Raw genomic sequence first — 15,807 nt, 5'->3', positions numbered from 1 at the left:
GTAATTCAGCAGGTCAGGCAGCATCTGTGGAAAAAAGGATAGATAACCTATCGAGTCGCGATCCTTCTTCCCACTGAAATGCCGCCCAAAATGTCACCCATTCTTTTTCTCAAGAGTTGCTGCCTGACCCGCTGAGATGAGGGGGTCAGGCTTTGTGAGATAGACTTTGGCCTATATTTGGTCTTAGCATCATGTTCAGCACAGACCAAAGGGCCAGTTCCTCTGCCATACTGTTCCATGTACCTTGAAAATGCAGCCTGTTTAGACTAGAGGAAGCAGATACGAGAGTGGCATTTAAGAGGCTTTTAGACAATAGACAATAGACAATAGGTGCAGGAGTAGGCCATTCAGCCCTTCGAGCCAGCACCGCCATTCGATGCGATCATGGCTGATCACTCTCAATCAGTACCCCGTTCCTGCCTTCTCCCCATCGCCCCTCACTCCGCTATCCTTAAGAGCTCTATCCAGCTCTCTCTTGAAAGCATCCAACGAACTGGCCTCCACTGCCTTCTGAGGCAGAGAATTCCACATCTTCACCACTCTCTGACTGAAAAAGTTCTTCCTCATCTCCGTTCTAAATGGCCTACCCCTTATTCTTAAACTGTGGCACATGGATATGCAGGGCATAGAGGGATATGGATTAAGGGCAGGCTGGGGAGATTTATTTAACTTTGCATCATGTTCGGCACAGACATTCATTCGTTTGTAAGTTATCGGAGCAGAATTTGGCCTTTCGGCCCATCGTCTACTCTGCCATTCAATCATGGCTGATCTATATTTCTCTCCCAACCCCATTCTCCTCATAACCCACACTAATCAAGAATTTGGCAATCTCCGCCATAAAAATATCTATTGACTTGGTCTCCACCACTGTCTGTGGCAATTAATTCCACAGATTCACCACCCTCGGACTAAAGATATTCCTCCTCATCTCCTTTCACGAGGCATGTCTTTTTATTCTGAGGCTATGGCCTCTGGTCCTAACTCTCCCACTAGTGGAAGCATCCTGTCAGCATCCACTCTGTCCAGGCACATTGTGGGCTGAAGGGCCTGTTCCTGCGCTGTACTGTTTTATGTCCTTGTGTGGACATTAGGGGCAGTGTAGTGGTTGGTGAGCATTGTAATCATTCATTGATGTGATTTTCCCTGGATACACACAAAACAAAGATTTTCACCATATCCGTCCTGGACTCAGCATTGACACAATCATATGGAAATCCCATCAACTCCTCTACACCCTTACGTTCCAAAGAGTAAATATCACCAGCAACTTGTCCTGGACCACCCATATCGAAGCAATGGCCAAGAAAGCACACCAACACCACTACTTCCTTAGAAGGCTTAGGAAGTTTGCCATGTCCCCAACAACTCTCACCAACTTCTACAGATGCACTGTAAAAAGCATTTTATCGGGATGCATCACAGCAAGGATAAGGAACAGCTCCATCCAGGACCACAGGGAAATAGCAAAGAGTTGTGGTCGCAGCCCAGACCATCACACAAACCAATCTGCCTTCCATTGACTCCATCTACACTTCACTCTGCCGAGGCAAGATCAAGGACCAGTCGCACTCCGGTCACTCCCTCTTCTCCCATCAGGCAAGAGGTACAGAAGCATGAAAAACACATGCCTCCAGATTCAGGGACAGTTTCTTTCCAGCTGTTATCAGGCAACTGAATCATCCCATCACCAACTAGAAAGTGGTCCTGAGCTACTCTCTACCTCATTGGGGACCCTCCAAGGGAGACATCCAAGGGAGGGGGCGCTCATTGGGGACCCTTTAAAGCCTAAAAACCTTCTTGACCATCCTATCTACCTGTGACGGCACTTTCAGGGAACTACGTATCTGCAGTTCTAGATCCCCGTGCTCTACAACACTCCCTGTCCACCTGTGATGCCTCTTTTGGGGAACTAAGTACCTGCATTCCGAGTGTAGGGAAGAACTGCAGATGCTGGTTTAAACCAAAGATAGACACAAAAGCTGGAGTAACTCAGCGGGTCAGACAGCATCTCTGGAGAAAAAGCATAGGTGACGTTTCGGGTTGAATCTTCAGTCTGAATGAGGATCTCAACCCGAAACGTAACCTATTCCTTTTCTCCAGAGATGCTGTCTGAGCCGCTGAGTTACTTCAGCTATTTCTGTCTTCCTGGGTCCCTCGGCTCGACAACACTCCGTATCTACCTGTGATGCCACTTTCAGGGAACTATGTACCTGCACTCCAAGATCCCTCTGCTCTACAATATTCCCCAGAGCCCTGCCATTCACTGTGAAGGTCCTGCCCTATGAGAAAGACTTGCTGTAGGTGAACTTTAATGCTCCCTTCATCTCAGTTGCAGACAGTCCCTTAGTTACTCGCTGGTTAAACTATAAGAAAGGCTGCAGATTCAAAACAGATCTCCCATTTCCTCAGATGGCGGGGAAGCTGTTCCAGATGCTGGGCTTGGTGCTAACCACTGCATATTTTTAAACAAATCAGTTACCAGAGGAAAAGGCTACAAATTACCCGCTGTGTCAAAATATTTAAAAATTGCTTCCTTTAAGCTTGATGCTGCCAACTTCATCAGTCAAAGCAGTAGAATTAGGCCATTCGGCCCATCAAGTTTATTCTGCCATTCAATCATGGCTGATCTATGTTTCCCTCTCAACTCCATTCTCCTGCCTTTGCCCCGTAACCCCTGAGACCCTGACGAATCAAGAATCTGTCAATCTCGGCCTTAAAAGTATTAATTGGCAACTTCTACAGCCATCTGTGGCAATAAATTCCACAGATTCACCACCCTCTGACTAAAGAAATTCCTACACATCTCCTTTCTAAAGGCTGTGCCCTCTGGTCCTAGACTCTCCCACTAGTGGAACCATCCTCTCCACATTCACTCTATGCAGGCCTTTCACTATTTAGGCCCAGTGCCATCAAATGCTCATCATATTTTAACCCAGTCATTCCTGGGATCCTCTTCAGCAGTTGTGTGATATTAGAACCTCGTTGGAAGTGAGTCTGTCCCAGAGCGATCATGAGACATAGTCATACAGTGTGGAAACAGGCCCTTCAGCCCAACCTGCCACCAGCGACCAATATGACCCATCTGCACTAGTCCCACCTATCTGTGTCGGCTGATATCCCTCTAAATCTGTCCTATTCATATACCTGTCTAATTGTTTCTTAAATATTGCCTTAGTACCTGCCTCAACTACTTCCTCTGGCAGTTCAATCCATATACCCACCATTTCGTGAAAAAGTTACTTCTCAGATTCCTGTTAAATTTTTCTCCCTTCACCTTAAACCTATGTCCTCTGGTTCTCGATTCCCCTATTCTGGGCAAGAGACTCTGTGCGTTTACCCGATCTATTGCTCTCATGATTTTATACAGCTCTATAAGATCACCCCTCATCCTCCTACGCTACAAGGAATAAAAGCCTGCTCAACCATTGGTAGGAAGGTACAGGAGTCTGAAGACTGTAACTTACAGGTTCAGGAACAGCTTCTGTCCAACAACCACCAGGCTCTTGAATTCTACCCAACATTAACTAAACTATGAACTATGGACTGTCTTTGAGTTTAGAGTTTAGTGTAAAAACAGGCCCTTCAGATAACCAAGTCCCCGCTGACCATCGATCACCTGTTCGCACTGCTTCTGTGCCCTACACACTAGGGGCAATTTACAGAAGCCAATTAACCTACAGACCCACACGTCTTTGAGATATGGGAGGAAACCGTAGAAAACCCACGCGGTCACACGGAGAACGTATAAAACTCAATATAGACAGTGCCCAAGGTCAGGTTGGAACCCGGGTCTGTGGCGTTGTGAGGCAGCGTCTCTACCTGCTGCTCCACTATGCCACAGTAGTTGCACAAAGGACTTTGCGCTAGTTTTAGTATTGGGGTTATTGTTGAATTTTTGTTCATTATATGTTATCTATAAGTACAGTGTTTACAGGCCTGTTGTGCTGCTGCAAGTAAGAATTTCATTGTTCCGCTGTCGGTACATATGACAATTAAGCACTCATGACTTGACTATTCTTCATTGTATTTTTTCCACATGCCGGACGATTTTTATCTCACTGTGAGTTCATTTGTTTTGACAACGAAGGCTTATGATATGGGAGGCTTTTCTGCATCTCCGGCATAATATCCTTTGTTGCTGCGATCCCACCTAAATCCCCAGACTGTGAGAACTGTCTGGCACACAGATGAGATCATAGAGGCATGCAGTCCCTTCGGCCCACCATGTCCATGCTGACCAGCGAGTAAATATCTGTAACTTTAGACTTTATAGAGATACAGCGTGCAAACAGGCCCTTCAGCCGGCCGAGTTCACACCGACCAACGATCACCTGTACACTAGTTCTATCCTGCACACTAGAGACTATTTACAGAAGCCAATTAGCCTACAAATCTGCATGTCTTTGGAGTGTGGGAGGAAACTGGAGTACCCAGAGATAACCCACGTGGTCACAGGGAGAATGTACAAATTCTCTACTGACAGCACCCGTAGTCAGGGTTGAACCCGGGTCTCTGACCCTGTAATGCAGCAACTCTACTGCTGCGCCACTGTGCCTCCCCAAGACCCCATTGACTGCCTGTTTCCTCCGGGTGCTCCGGTTTCCTCGACATCGCAAAGACGTGCAGCTTTGTAGGTTAATTGGCTTCTGTAAATTGCCCCGAGTGTGTGGGGAGTGGATGAGAAAGTGGGATAACAGAGAACTAGTGTGAACGGGTGATCGCTGGTCGGCGTGGACTCAGTGGGCCGAAGGGCCTGTTTCCACATTGTATCTTCAAACTAAGCTAAATATCCGGTGCAAATGACAAATAAACACTTTTGACTCCTGACTTGACATTGATTTGACTCTTCAGATATCTCCGGAGTCAAAATAATATTTAGAATGCAGAATGTATGACTCATGACCTCTCCTGGAAGATGACTGGGTGTAAATCCTGTAACTCCCTCTCCACCCGAAGTGCGCCATCACCTCCCCAAAGGCTGATTAGGGATGGGCTGTAAATGATACCTCCTTAGCCAGGGAGTGCCATGCAGCAAGAAGGTGCAAAGGGTACAAAATAAGTAACAAAGAAGCAAACAAAATAAATGTCGCATTGAATAAGCATGGTTTGGGAACCTCTCCATCCAAGACCGCAAGAAATTGCACCCCAGACCATCACACAATCCAACCTCCCTTCCATTGTGTAAGAAGGAACTGCGGATGCTGGTTTAAACCAAAGATAGACACAAAAAGCTGGGGTAATTCAACGGGACAGGCAGCAGCTCTGGAGAGAAGGAATGGGTGACGTTTCGGGTCGAGACCCTTCTTCAGACTAGTTAGGGATAATGGAAACGAGAGATATAGACGATGATGTGGCGAGATGAAGAACATTGAATGAAAGATATGCAAAAAAGTAACGATGTTAAAGGAAACAGGCCATTGCAAGCTGTTTGTAAGGTGAAAATGAGAAGCTAGCGGGCTGAGGCCAGGCGACAACGCTCAGACACCCCCTTCTACTTATCCTTGGACCATGACCCCACAGATGAGCACCAGGCCTTAATCTTAAACACTATTACTGGTTTCATTACTTCTGGCTGTCTGCCTTCCACAGCTTCCAACCTTATAATTTTCCAGCCCCACTTTTACCTTCTCCCCAAAATCCACAAACACAACTGCCCTGGCAGACCCATTGTTTCTGCCTGCTCCTGTCCCACGGAGATGATTTCCACGTACCTCGACTCCATCCTATCTCCCGACCTATGTCCAAGATACCACACATGCCCTTCGTCTCAATTTTCCGAACATCCACTCCTTCATCTTTACTATGGACGTTCAGTCACTCTACACCTCCATCCCCCACCAGGAAGACCTTAATGCCCTCCGATTCTTCCTCGACCGCAGAACCATCCAATTTCCCTCGACTAACACTCTACTCCGCCTAGTGGAGATAGTCCTTACCCTCAACAACTTCTCCTTTGACTCCTCCCACTTCCTGCAAGTCCAAGGCGTAGCTATGGGCACCCGCATGGGTAGGGTACGTTCAACAACCCCTGTTCCAGGCGTACACTGGCCATATCCCCAAACTCTATCTCCGTTACATTGATGACTGCATCGGTGCTACCTCCTGCACCCATGCAGAACTCATGGACTTTATCAACTTCACCACCAATTTTCATCCTGCACTCAAATTTACGTATACCATCTCCCTCCCCTTTCTTGATCTCACAGGAAATAGACTAATGACTGACGTCTATTACAAACCCACTGACTCCCACAAACTAACTCGACTACATTTTCCCCACCCTGCAGACTCTATCCCCTACTCTCAATCCCTCCGTCTAGATATGTGCCCACATACGTGCCCAAGATGACGTGTTCCATACTAGGACATCCGAGATGTCCTCATTCTTCACAGAATGGGGATCTCCTCTCCCATCATAGATGAGGCCCTCACTCGTGTCTCCTCGGTACCCCGCAACCCCGCCCTTGCACCACCTCCCCCGAGTCGCGACAGAGACAGAGTCCCCCTAGTCCTTACCCTCCGTCGCATACAACACATAGTCCTCCGAAATCTCCGCTACCGGTACAGAAGTGTGAAAATGCACACATCCAGAATCAGGGACAGTTTCATCCCAGCTGTTATCGGGCAACTGAACCATCTTACGAACAACTAGGGAGCAGTTCTGAGCTACCATCTACCTCATTGGAGAGCTTTGAACTATATTTGACAGTTCAAACTATATTAGACTTTATCTTGCACTAAACGTGATTCACATTATTCCCTTTATCATGTATCTGTACACTGTGGATTCCTAGATTGTAATCATTGTAATTCCACAATAAACTAACTAAACTAAACTAGAAATGAAAAGCTGAAAACATGATCAACTGTTGAACCATACCAGTCATCCCTTCCCACCCAAACCACCCCCTCTCCAGATACTTTCCGCTGCAACCGCTGGGTAGCACAGCTCTACCCGCTGCGCCAGTGCCGCTCGGCTCGGATTAAATCCTGTCTGCCAATCTCTGCCCTGTGGCAGGAGTGCGGGCGGCACAGTGTCGCAGCGGTAGAGTTGCCCTGTGGCAAGATGCCCTGTGGCAAGATGCCCTGTGGCAAGATGCCCTGTGACCTGTCTGCCAATCTCTGCCCTGTGGCAGGAGTGGGGGCGGCACAGTGACGCAGCGGTAGAGTTGCTGCTTCAAAGCACCTGACCTCCAGTGCCGTCTGTACAGAGCTTGTACATTCTCCCTGTGACTGCATGTGTTTTCTCCGGGTGCTCTGGTTTCCTCCCACACTCCAAAGCCGCACAGGTTTGTAAGTTAATTGGCTTCTGTAAGTTGTAAATTGTCCCAAGTGTGTAGGATAATGCTACGGTGTACGGCGTGGACTCGGTGGGCCGAAGGGCCTGTTTCCATGCTGTATCTCTAAAGTAAAGTCTAAAGAAACAGTTAAGTTTCATAAAAACAGAAAAATAGGTGCAGGAGTAGGCCATTCGGCCCTTTGACCCAGCACTGCATGGCTGATCATCTAAAATCTATACTCCGTTCCTGCTTTTTCCCCATATCTCTTGATTCCTTTAGCCCTAAGAGGTAAATCTAAGTCTCTCTCTGTAGAAGGTTTCAACATGGAAGACTATCGTTGGCGTTTTCTGCACGTTGCTCTGATTATGATTGAGATTGAGTGCTGTGTTGTCAGGGTGGTTTGGCGATGGGAATGTGAACTGCCATCCTGCTGCCCTCATTCCTTTCCCACCTCTCTTTGGGTTTTGAAAGATTGAGGTGACAGCTCAATGCTTCTGACTGAAAAAGCTTTACGTCAGGGAGAGATAGACGGGCTGTCGTGACAAAGCGTGGCAGAGCTAGATAAAGGATTACGCCGAACAAATAAATCGGAGAATCGAACACACAGGTCTCTGTTTGTGAAGCGAGAGGAAATATAGATTAAGATGTTTGCAGACGTGAGCATAAACTGCAGATTAAATAATACAATTGGGGAAAAAAAAGGAGGATTTATATTGAGATGATGAAATAGGAAATGGTTCATGTCACTAAAACAAGCATTCAGCTCCAAATCCATGTTTGACGTACAGGTTTGTAGATGAATTGGTTTTGGTAAAATTGTAAAGTTGTCCCTAGTGCGTAGGATAGGATCTACAGTTTCCAGCCAATTTTTAATTGCAATGGAAGATTTCACTAATTATACCTGGCTTTCAAACACAATTATTTTTAGCCGGGTGTGGTTTAGTGACTAACATGGACGCCTTGAATTTTACTGGCCCTTCTCTCCACCATGAACCCTGGAAAGTTAGAGGTTAAGGATTCATAAACCACCTGTCTTCATCCACATGCTGAACTTCCTCAGCCTTCCAAGTAAGTGGTGTGCTTTCCTGGCCATTTTGCTTCAATACGAGTCAACCTCAAACATCACCTGTCCACGCTCTCCGGAGATGCAACGGGTCCACCTCAGTCTAGTTGTACATTAAAAATGGCAAGATGTCAAAATGCCAATTGCAATATATAGGTGGTACTATTTGCCTTGCAATCTTCCTTCTCTTTATATTTTAACACGCCCCAGTTCTAAAGGAGGGTGAATGTTACTTGAGACACACATGCAAGTAAAAGGAATTTCCACACATTAACATTGCAGTGTGGATCAAAAGGAAAATCCTTGATGGAATTATGAAGTAATTCAGTCTTAATCTAACAGCACCCAATTATTGGAAGGCAATCTTAAACCTCTGCCCTCAAAAAGGGCAGCCAGCATCACCGAGGACCCGCACCTCCATGGCCATGCCCTCCTTTCACTCCTGCCATCGGGAAGAAGTACAGGAGACTGAAAACCGTGAGCTCCAGGTTCAAGAACAGCTTCTTCCCAGCAACCATCAGGCTCTTGAACACTGCACAGCACTAACCTCAGCAACTATGAGAGGAATAGATCAGGGAACCACACAGAGTCCCTTGCCCAGAGTAGGGGAATCGAGAGAACATAGGTTTAAGGTGAGGAGGGAAAGATTTAATAGGAACCTGATGGGTAACTGTTTTGCACAAAAGGTGGTGGGTGTATGGAACGAGCTGCTGGAGGAGGTAGTTGAGGCAGATACGATCGCATCATAGAAGAAACATTTAGATAGGTATATGGATAGGAGAGGTTTAGAGGGATATGGGCCAAATGCCGGCAGGTACGACTAGTGTAGATGGGACCTGTTGGTTTGTGTGGGCTAATTGGGCCAGATGGCCTGTTTCCACGCTGTACGACTTTATGACTCTACAACTGTGATCTTCGATGGACTGTGTCTTTGGTTGTACTACAGACTTCAGTTTTGCACTATTATGGCTACGTCGTATTACTGTTATTAGTTTATTGTATTATTGATTATTACATATTTATCTGCATTACATTTTAATGGGCCTGTGAAGCTGCAGCAAGTAAGAATTTCATTGTTCTGTTGCTGGTATATTTGACAATTGAACACTCCTGACTCTCTTAAAAATCTATTCTTCCAGGCAGTCAGTCGGCATCATATAACTACAGGAGAGTGAGCCTTACATCAGTGGAGGGCAAAGTATTGGAGAAAATCCAAAGGGATAGGATTTATGTACATATGGAAAGGCAAGGCCTGATCAGGCAGAGTGAGCACAGAGTCATACAGCATATAAACAGGCCCTTCAGCCCAACTTACCGAGTGGGGCGGCATGGTGGCACATTGGTAATGTTGCTGACATACAGCGCCAGAGACCCAGGTACGATCCTGACTACGGGTGCTGTCTGTATGGAGTTTGTACGTTCTCCCTGTGACCAAGTGTGTTTTCTCCAGTTTCCTCCCATGTGCAGGTTTGCAGGTTAATTGTCTTCTGTAAATTGACTATAGTGTGTAGGATCCGAAACTGGGATAACATAGAACAACTGTACGGGTGATCGATGGTCAGCATAGACTCAGTGGGCCGAAGGGCTTCTTTCCACGTTATATCTCTAAACTAACCTAAGCTAAACTAAACTCAATTAAACTGAACTTGCCCGTGCCGACCAAGATGCCCCATCTACACTAGTCCCACCTCCCCGCGTTTGGCCCATTTCCCTCTAAACCTTTCCTATCCATGTGTCTGTCCAAACATCTTTTAAATGTTGTTATTGTACCTGCCTCAACTACCTCCTCTGGCAGCTCGTTACATACACCCATCACCCTCTGAGTGAAAAAAAAAATGCCCCTCAGGTTTCTATTAAATATTTCTCCTCACCTTCAAATGATGTCCTCTGTTTTTGATTCCCTTGCCAATGGTTCAAAGGTGCTTTATTTGCAACAAGTGCAATTGCCCAGTGAAATTCCTTTGGCATATTTACACTTATATGCAAAAGGTCATGTGTGGGCTCCATTTCCAAAGTCCCGTCTCGATGTACTGGAGCGGTTCCTGATCCAGGTAAGCCCCAGGCTCCTGCAGGGCCTTCCTCCGTTGCTCTCGATCGGCCCAGCTCACGAACCGTCGTCCCTCTCCTCGCCCGGCCACCTTTGCGTCTCGGGGGCACCTCCTGCATCCGACCTTGAAGGCGCTGGAGGCATTACGCCGGTTCACCCTGCTACTTACTGCCCCTTGCTCCGTGACCCGTCGTCTCCAGCGGCTCCCTCCTGGTACCGCGATCTGCTGAGCCTCTGCGTAAAAGAGGGAGTTCCCTCCAGCACTTTGTGCTTTGCTCAAGATTCCAGCACCTGCAGTTTCTTGTGTTGTTGGATATAAATACTTATTTTGAGTGAAGGAGACCATAGCTGTACACAATGTTTCAGGCACAATCTCTCCAATAGCTGTATTATTACAGGAAGGTATCTTTACTTCAGGTAATCAAATCCTTTCATAATAAAGACCAACATACCATTTATAGACACAAAGTGCTGGAGTACCTCAGCGGGTGAGGCAGCAACTCTGGGAGTAAAGGATGGGAGACGTTTCGGGTTTGGACCCTTCATCAGACTGAAAGTAGAGGGTAGGGAACTGGAGCTAGGAAAAGGCCAGAACAAAGGCCATATTTAGCTTGGGCAGCTTGCAATCCAGAACGTTGATTTCTCTAATTTTAAGTAACCCCTGCATTCCCTCTCTCCCCTCCTCCCCCACCCTAGTTGGCCTACTAGTTCCACTGTTCACATCTCTGTATCAATTCATTATTGCTTCTTCCCCAAACAACGATGGGCCATTATGGGCTCCACCCTTTCTTGGTCATCTGTTGCCGGCCCTGCTTTGTTCTGGCCTTTTCCTACCTCAAGTTCCCTCCACTCCACTTTCAGTCTGAAGAACGATCCCGACCCGAAACGTCGCCCATCCTTTTTCTTCAGTGATGCTACCTGGCCTGCTGAGTTACTCCAGCACTTTGTAGAAGCCAGCATCTGCAGGTCCTTTCTACATACCTACGTACCATTTGCCTTCTTGACTCTGAAGAAGGGTCCTGACCCAAAACGTTGTCTGTCCATTCCACTCCACTGATGCTGCCTGACTCTTCAGCACTTTGTGTTTTGCGCAAGATTCCAGCATCTGCAGTCTCTTGTGTCTTTGTCGTAAGTGTGTCTGGTTCTGATGAGGAACCTTCAACCTTAAACATTGGCTCTATGTCTCCCTCCACAGATGCTGCCTGACCTGCCGACAGCTTCCAGCGTTCCGTCAGCATTTGTTTTGGATTCCCATCACTGAACCTGTTTGGTTTTTCTCTTCCTGGCAGGGAGACAGAGATGCGTTGCTCATCCTCAGTAAAACAGACTTCAACTTAATCGATTCTTGCTGCTTTAGCTTTTGAAAGGTCAACAAACTAAAATGGAGAACCATAGCTAAGCCAGCCGAATGCCATGTTTTAGACCTTTCAAAGTAAATCCATATGCACCTGGGTTGTATAAATGTATAATTGTTCTCAGGACAGCTGGATCCAGTCAAGTTTCATCTGTGTATCAGGACACTTCCAACAACCAGGGCGGCAGTGGTAGAGTTGCTGCCCCTCCGTGCTGGGTTTGTTCCTGACTATGGGTTCTGTATGTAGGGAGTTCATATATTCTCTCTGTGACTGTGTGAGCTTTATCCCATTGCTCCGGTTTCCATCCATACCCCAAAATTGTGCGGGTTTGTATGTTAAACTGGTCTCTGTAAATTACCCCTAGTGTGTCGGATGTGAAAATGAGATAACACAGAACTGAGATGTGCAGGTTTGTATGTTAATTGGCTTCAGTAAAAGTGTAAATTGTCCCTAGTGTGTAGGATAGTGCTCATGTACGGGGTGACCACTGGTCAGCACTGACTAGCCTGGTTCCATGCTGTATCTGAAAAAGTAAAGTAAAGCTAATTTAATGATGGCTTCACACTAGTCATCAGCTTCTGAAGAAGAGTCCTGACCTGAAGCTTCACCTATCCATGTTCTCCAGAGATGCCACCTGACCTGTTGAGTTACTCTAGCACTTTGTGCAAACCAGCATCTGCAGTTCCTTGTTTGTACAGGTTTGGACAAGGTTGGATTGTTTTCTTTGATGTGTCAGAGTTGAGGGGAGACCCGATAGAAGTTGACATGAGACACAAGGAACTGCAGATTTACTGTTGAGTAAAACACTGAAGAAAGGTCCCGACCCAAAATGTCACCTCTCCATTCCTTCCACAGATGCTGCCTGACCCGCTAGATACTCTGGCACTTTGTGACTTCCTCAAGATTCCAGCATCCATGGTTCTTTGTGTCTTCTATCGACTTCTTTCAGGTCTCCCGTTAACTCCAACACTCCAGAGAAAATAATCCGAGTCTGTCCAACCTCGTTTCTACAGTTCAAGGAACTGTAGATGTTGGTTAATACACAAGAAAACACAGAGTGTTTAGTTTAGTTTAGATTAGTTTAGAGATACGGCATGGAAACAGGCTCTTCAGCCCACTGAGACTGCACCGACCAGTGATCACCCCGTACATTAACACTATCCTACACACTAGGCACAATTTACAATTGTTAACAAAGCCAATTAACCAACAAACCTGTACTTCTTTGGAGGAAACCGGAGCACCCGGAGAAAACCCACACAGTCATGGGAAGAATGTTCAAACTCAATACAAACAGCACTCGTAGTCCGGATCGAACCCAGATCTTTGGCGCTGTGAGGCAGCAACTCTACCGCTGCGCCACTGTGTCATGCTGAAGTAACTCAGCAGTAACTAGCCAGGACTGCTGGTTCTCATAGTTTAGAAAATGTGCGTGAGCACGGTTAACATTGAAGCTTGCGGTTCACATTGAAAACCGGGACTTCAAGCTGTCTGTAGTTCACTATAGGTCAGACTGTTCCAGATCACCATCTACACTCCCATCTGTGTAGATAGATGGAGATTGCACCCAGTCACTGCCGACATTGTGCTTTGTTCGATATGTAACTGCAGGCAGCAGCAATAATAACTCAGGCAACAAACCCTTCTATTTATACAGGACTGAGAAACAAGCTGAGGTACCTCACACGGGACGTGTCACAGGAAACCCACTGACTCTCAAAAGGGGCTTGGTTTTGAGAAGAGCTTTAGAGGTTGAGCACAGGTAGACCGTATAAACCGTACTCTACAACGCTAAATGAATCGCTGACAGGGGAAGCAGGTACTATCGCAACGTTCAAGGAACATTTAGACGGGTACATGGATATGATAGGTTTAGAGGGATATGGGCAAAACACAGGCAGGTGGGACTAGTGTAGATGCATCATGTTGGTCAGAGTCGGCAAGTTGGGCAGAAGGGCCTGTTTCCGCGATGTGTGACTCTATACAGTTGACCTCTATGCCACCCCAAGCGAAATATGAGGTGCTGTTCCTCCAATTTGCGTATGTCTTCACTCTGGCAATGGAGGAGGCCCAGGACAGGTCAGCGTGTCGACAGGAAGTGGACCGAGCGTTCAGTAATGTTGTGTCTACCTCAATGACTTATTTGTTTTTCCTTCTAAGTATTCAGCAACACTAAAAGCATTGAGTCCCTGATAAGCAGTCTTTTCTGGATAACTGTTGTCAGGAATGTGCCTAAAATTCTGATAAACCAGGCACAGATTGCTGTAAAATGGTAACAGACGCATTGAAACCACGGCGTTGCCTGTATACTTCGAACACGCTAATACTGCTCAACATTCTTGGACTGATTGCTCCATTGTAATGCTCCACGATTTTCCGAAGATAAGTAGGGGCCGCGGAACTGGGAGTCTGGAGAAAGCAAAATAAAATGATGTCGCTCTGGGTCAGCAGAGGCTTACTCCCAGCTGATCACGCTCTGAGGTTAACAAAGGTCCTAGTGTTAGTGGGCAGTGACCTCGATAGCTTCAACAGGCCTGCACACATGCCTTCCTCTGACGTTCTGCCTGGTGTCCTGGATAACGTGTACGCTCACGGTCTTTATCCCAGGGTAGAGGATTCAAAAACCAGAGGGCATGATGGTTCAATGGCTCTTTATTAACGCATGTTCAAAGGTACAGTGAAATTCTTTTTTTACTTCCTTTACGTTAGACTTTAGAAACACAGCCCTTCAGCCCACCGAGGATGCGTCGACCAGCGATCACGCCGTACACTAGCACTACCCAAAACACTAGGGACAATTTACAATATACCAAAGCTAATTAACCTACAAACCCCTTGGTACATCTTTGGGAGGTGGGTGAAAACCGTGAGGCAGCAGCTCTACCAGCCACGCCAACATATCTCCAGCACTTTGTGTTTTGCTTGAGACAAGTTAGTTTTTAGTAACAAAAGAGGGTGTAAAGAAGATTTACAAGGGTTTTGCCAGGTCTGGAGGGTTGAGTTATAAGGAGAGGCTCGACAGGCGGGGTCCTTTATAACTGGAGCTTAGGAGACTGAAGGCTGACCTTATGGAATTATAAGTGACAGACATTAAGCGAATGAAAGGATAATGAAAGGGTAAGGAAACTCACGCGGTGACAGGGAGAATATGCAAACTCCACACAGACACCACCTGAGGTCAAGAACAAACCCAAGTCTCTGGCGTTGCGAGGCAGCAACTCTATCCACTGCGCCACAGGGAGAATGTGCAAACTCCACACACACATAGACAGCGCCCGATGTCAGTATCAAACCGGGTCTCTGGCGCTTTGTGGCAGCGGCTTTACCAGCTGTGCCACTATGCTGCCCACACTAATGTTTTCCATTGTTTGTGTCAGACTTGTTTTACAGAGATGAATGATCCCACATACATCACCAGCCCTCATAGCCAGCACACGGAAGCCATTTGATGTTTGATGGTCTGTTGCCTCCTTCCACAGATGTTGTCTCTGACAAACCATTCAGAATCAATCAAACTCAACACGAGGAAACTTGTTGTTGTTCTTTGCTGATTTCAATTATGGCACCAACTTGCATTTAAAAGGAGTTTTACTTTACTTTAGACTGTGGAGATACAGTGCAGAAGCAGGCCCTTCGACCCACCGAGTCCACGCTGACCAGTTATCACCGCGTACGCTAGCACTATACAACACACTAGTGACAATTTACAACTTTACCAAAACCAATTAACTCACAAACCTGCGTGTCTTTAGAGTGTGGGAGGAAGCCGGAGCACTTGGAGAAAACCCACATGGTCACAGGGAGAACGTACAAACTCCATACAGCACCCGTGGTCGGGATCAAACCCAGGTCTCTGGCGCTGTGAGGCAGCAACTCTACTGTTGTACTGCTGTGCCACTGTTGCCCAAAGATTCTAAAATTTAAAAATCCAGATGTTTTAATGGGAACATTATAAATGTGAAATGGATGGCAACTTAAAGTGGATACTAAAACTAGAGGGTACAGGTTTAAGGTGAGAGTAAAGAGATTTAAGGGGGAGTACAGGGGCAACATTTTCAC

Source organism: Rhinoraja longicauda, chromosome 14, assembly GCF_053455715.1.
Source record: "Rhinoraja longicauda isolate Sanriku21f chromosome 14, sRhiLon1.1, whole genome shotgun sequence".
NCBI lineage: Eukaryota > Metazoa > Chordata > Chondrichthyes > Rajiformes > Arhynchobatidae > Rhinoraja > Rhinoraja longicauda.
The sequence above is the reverse complement of the archived record's forward strand: the minus strand, read 5'-3'. Positions refer to the sequence as shown.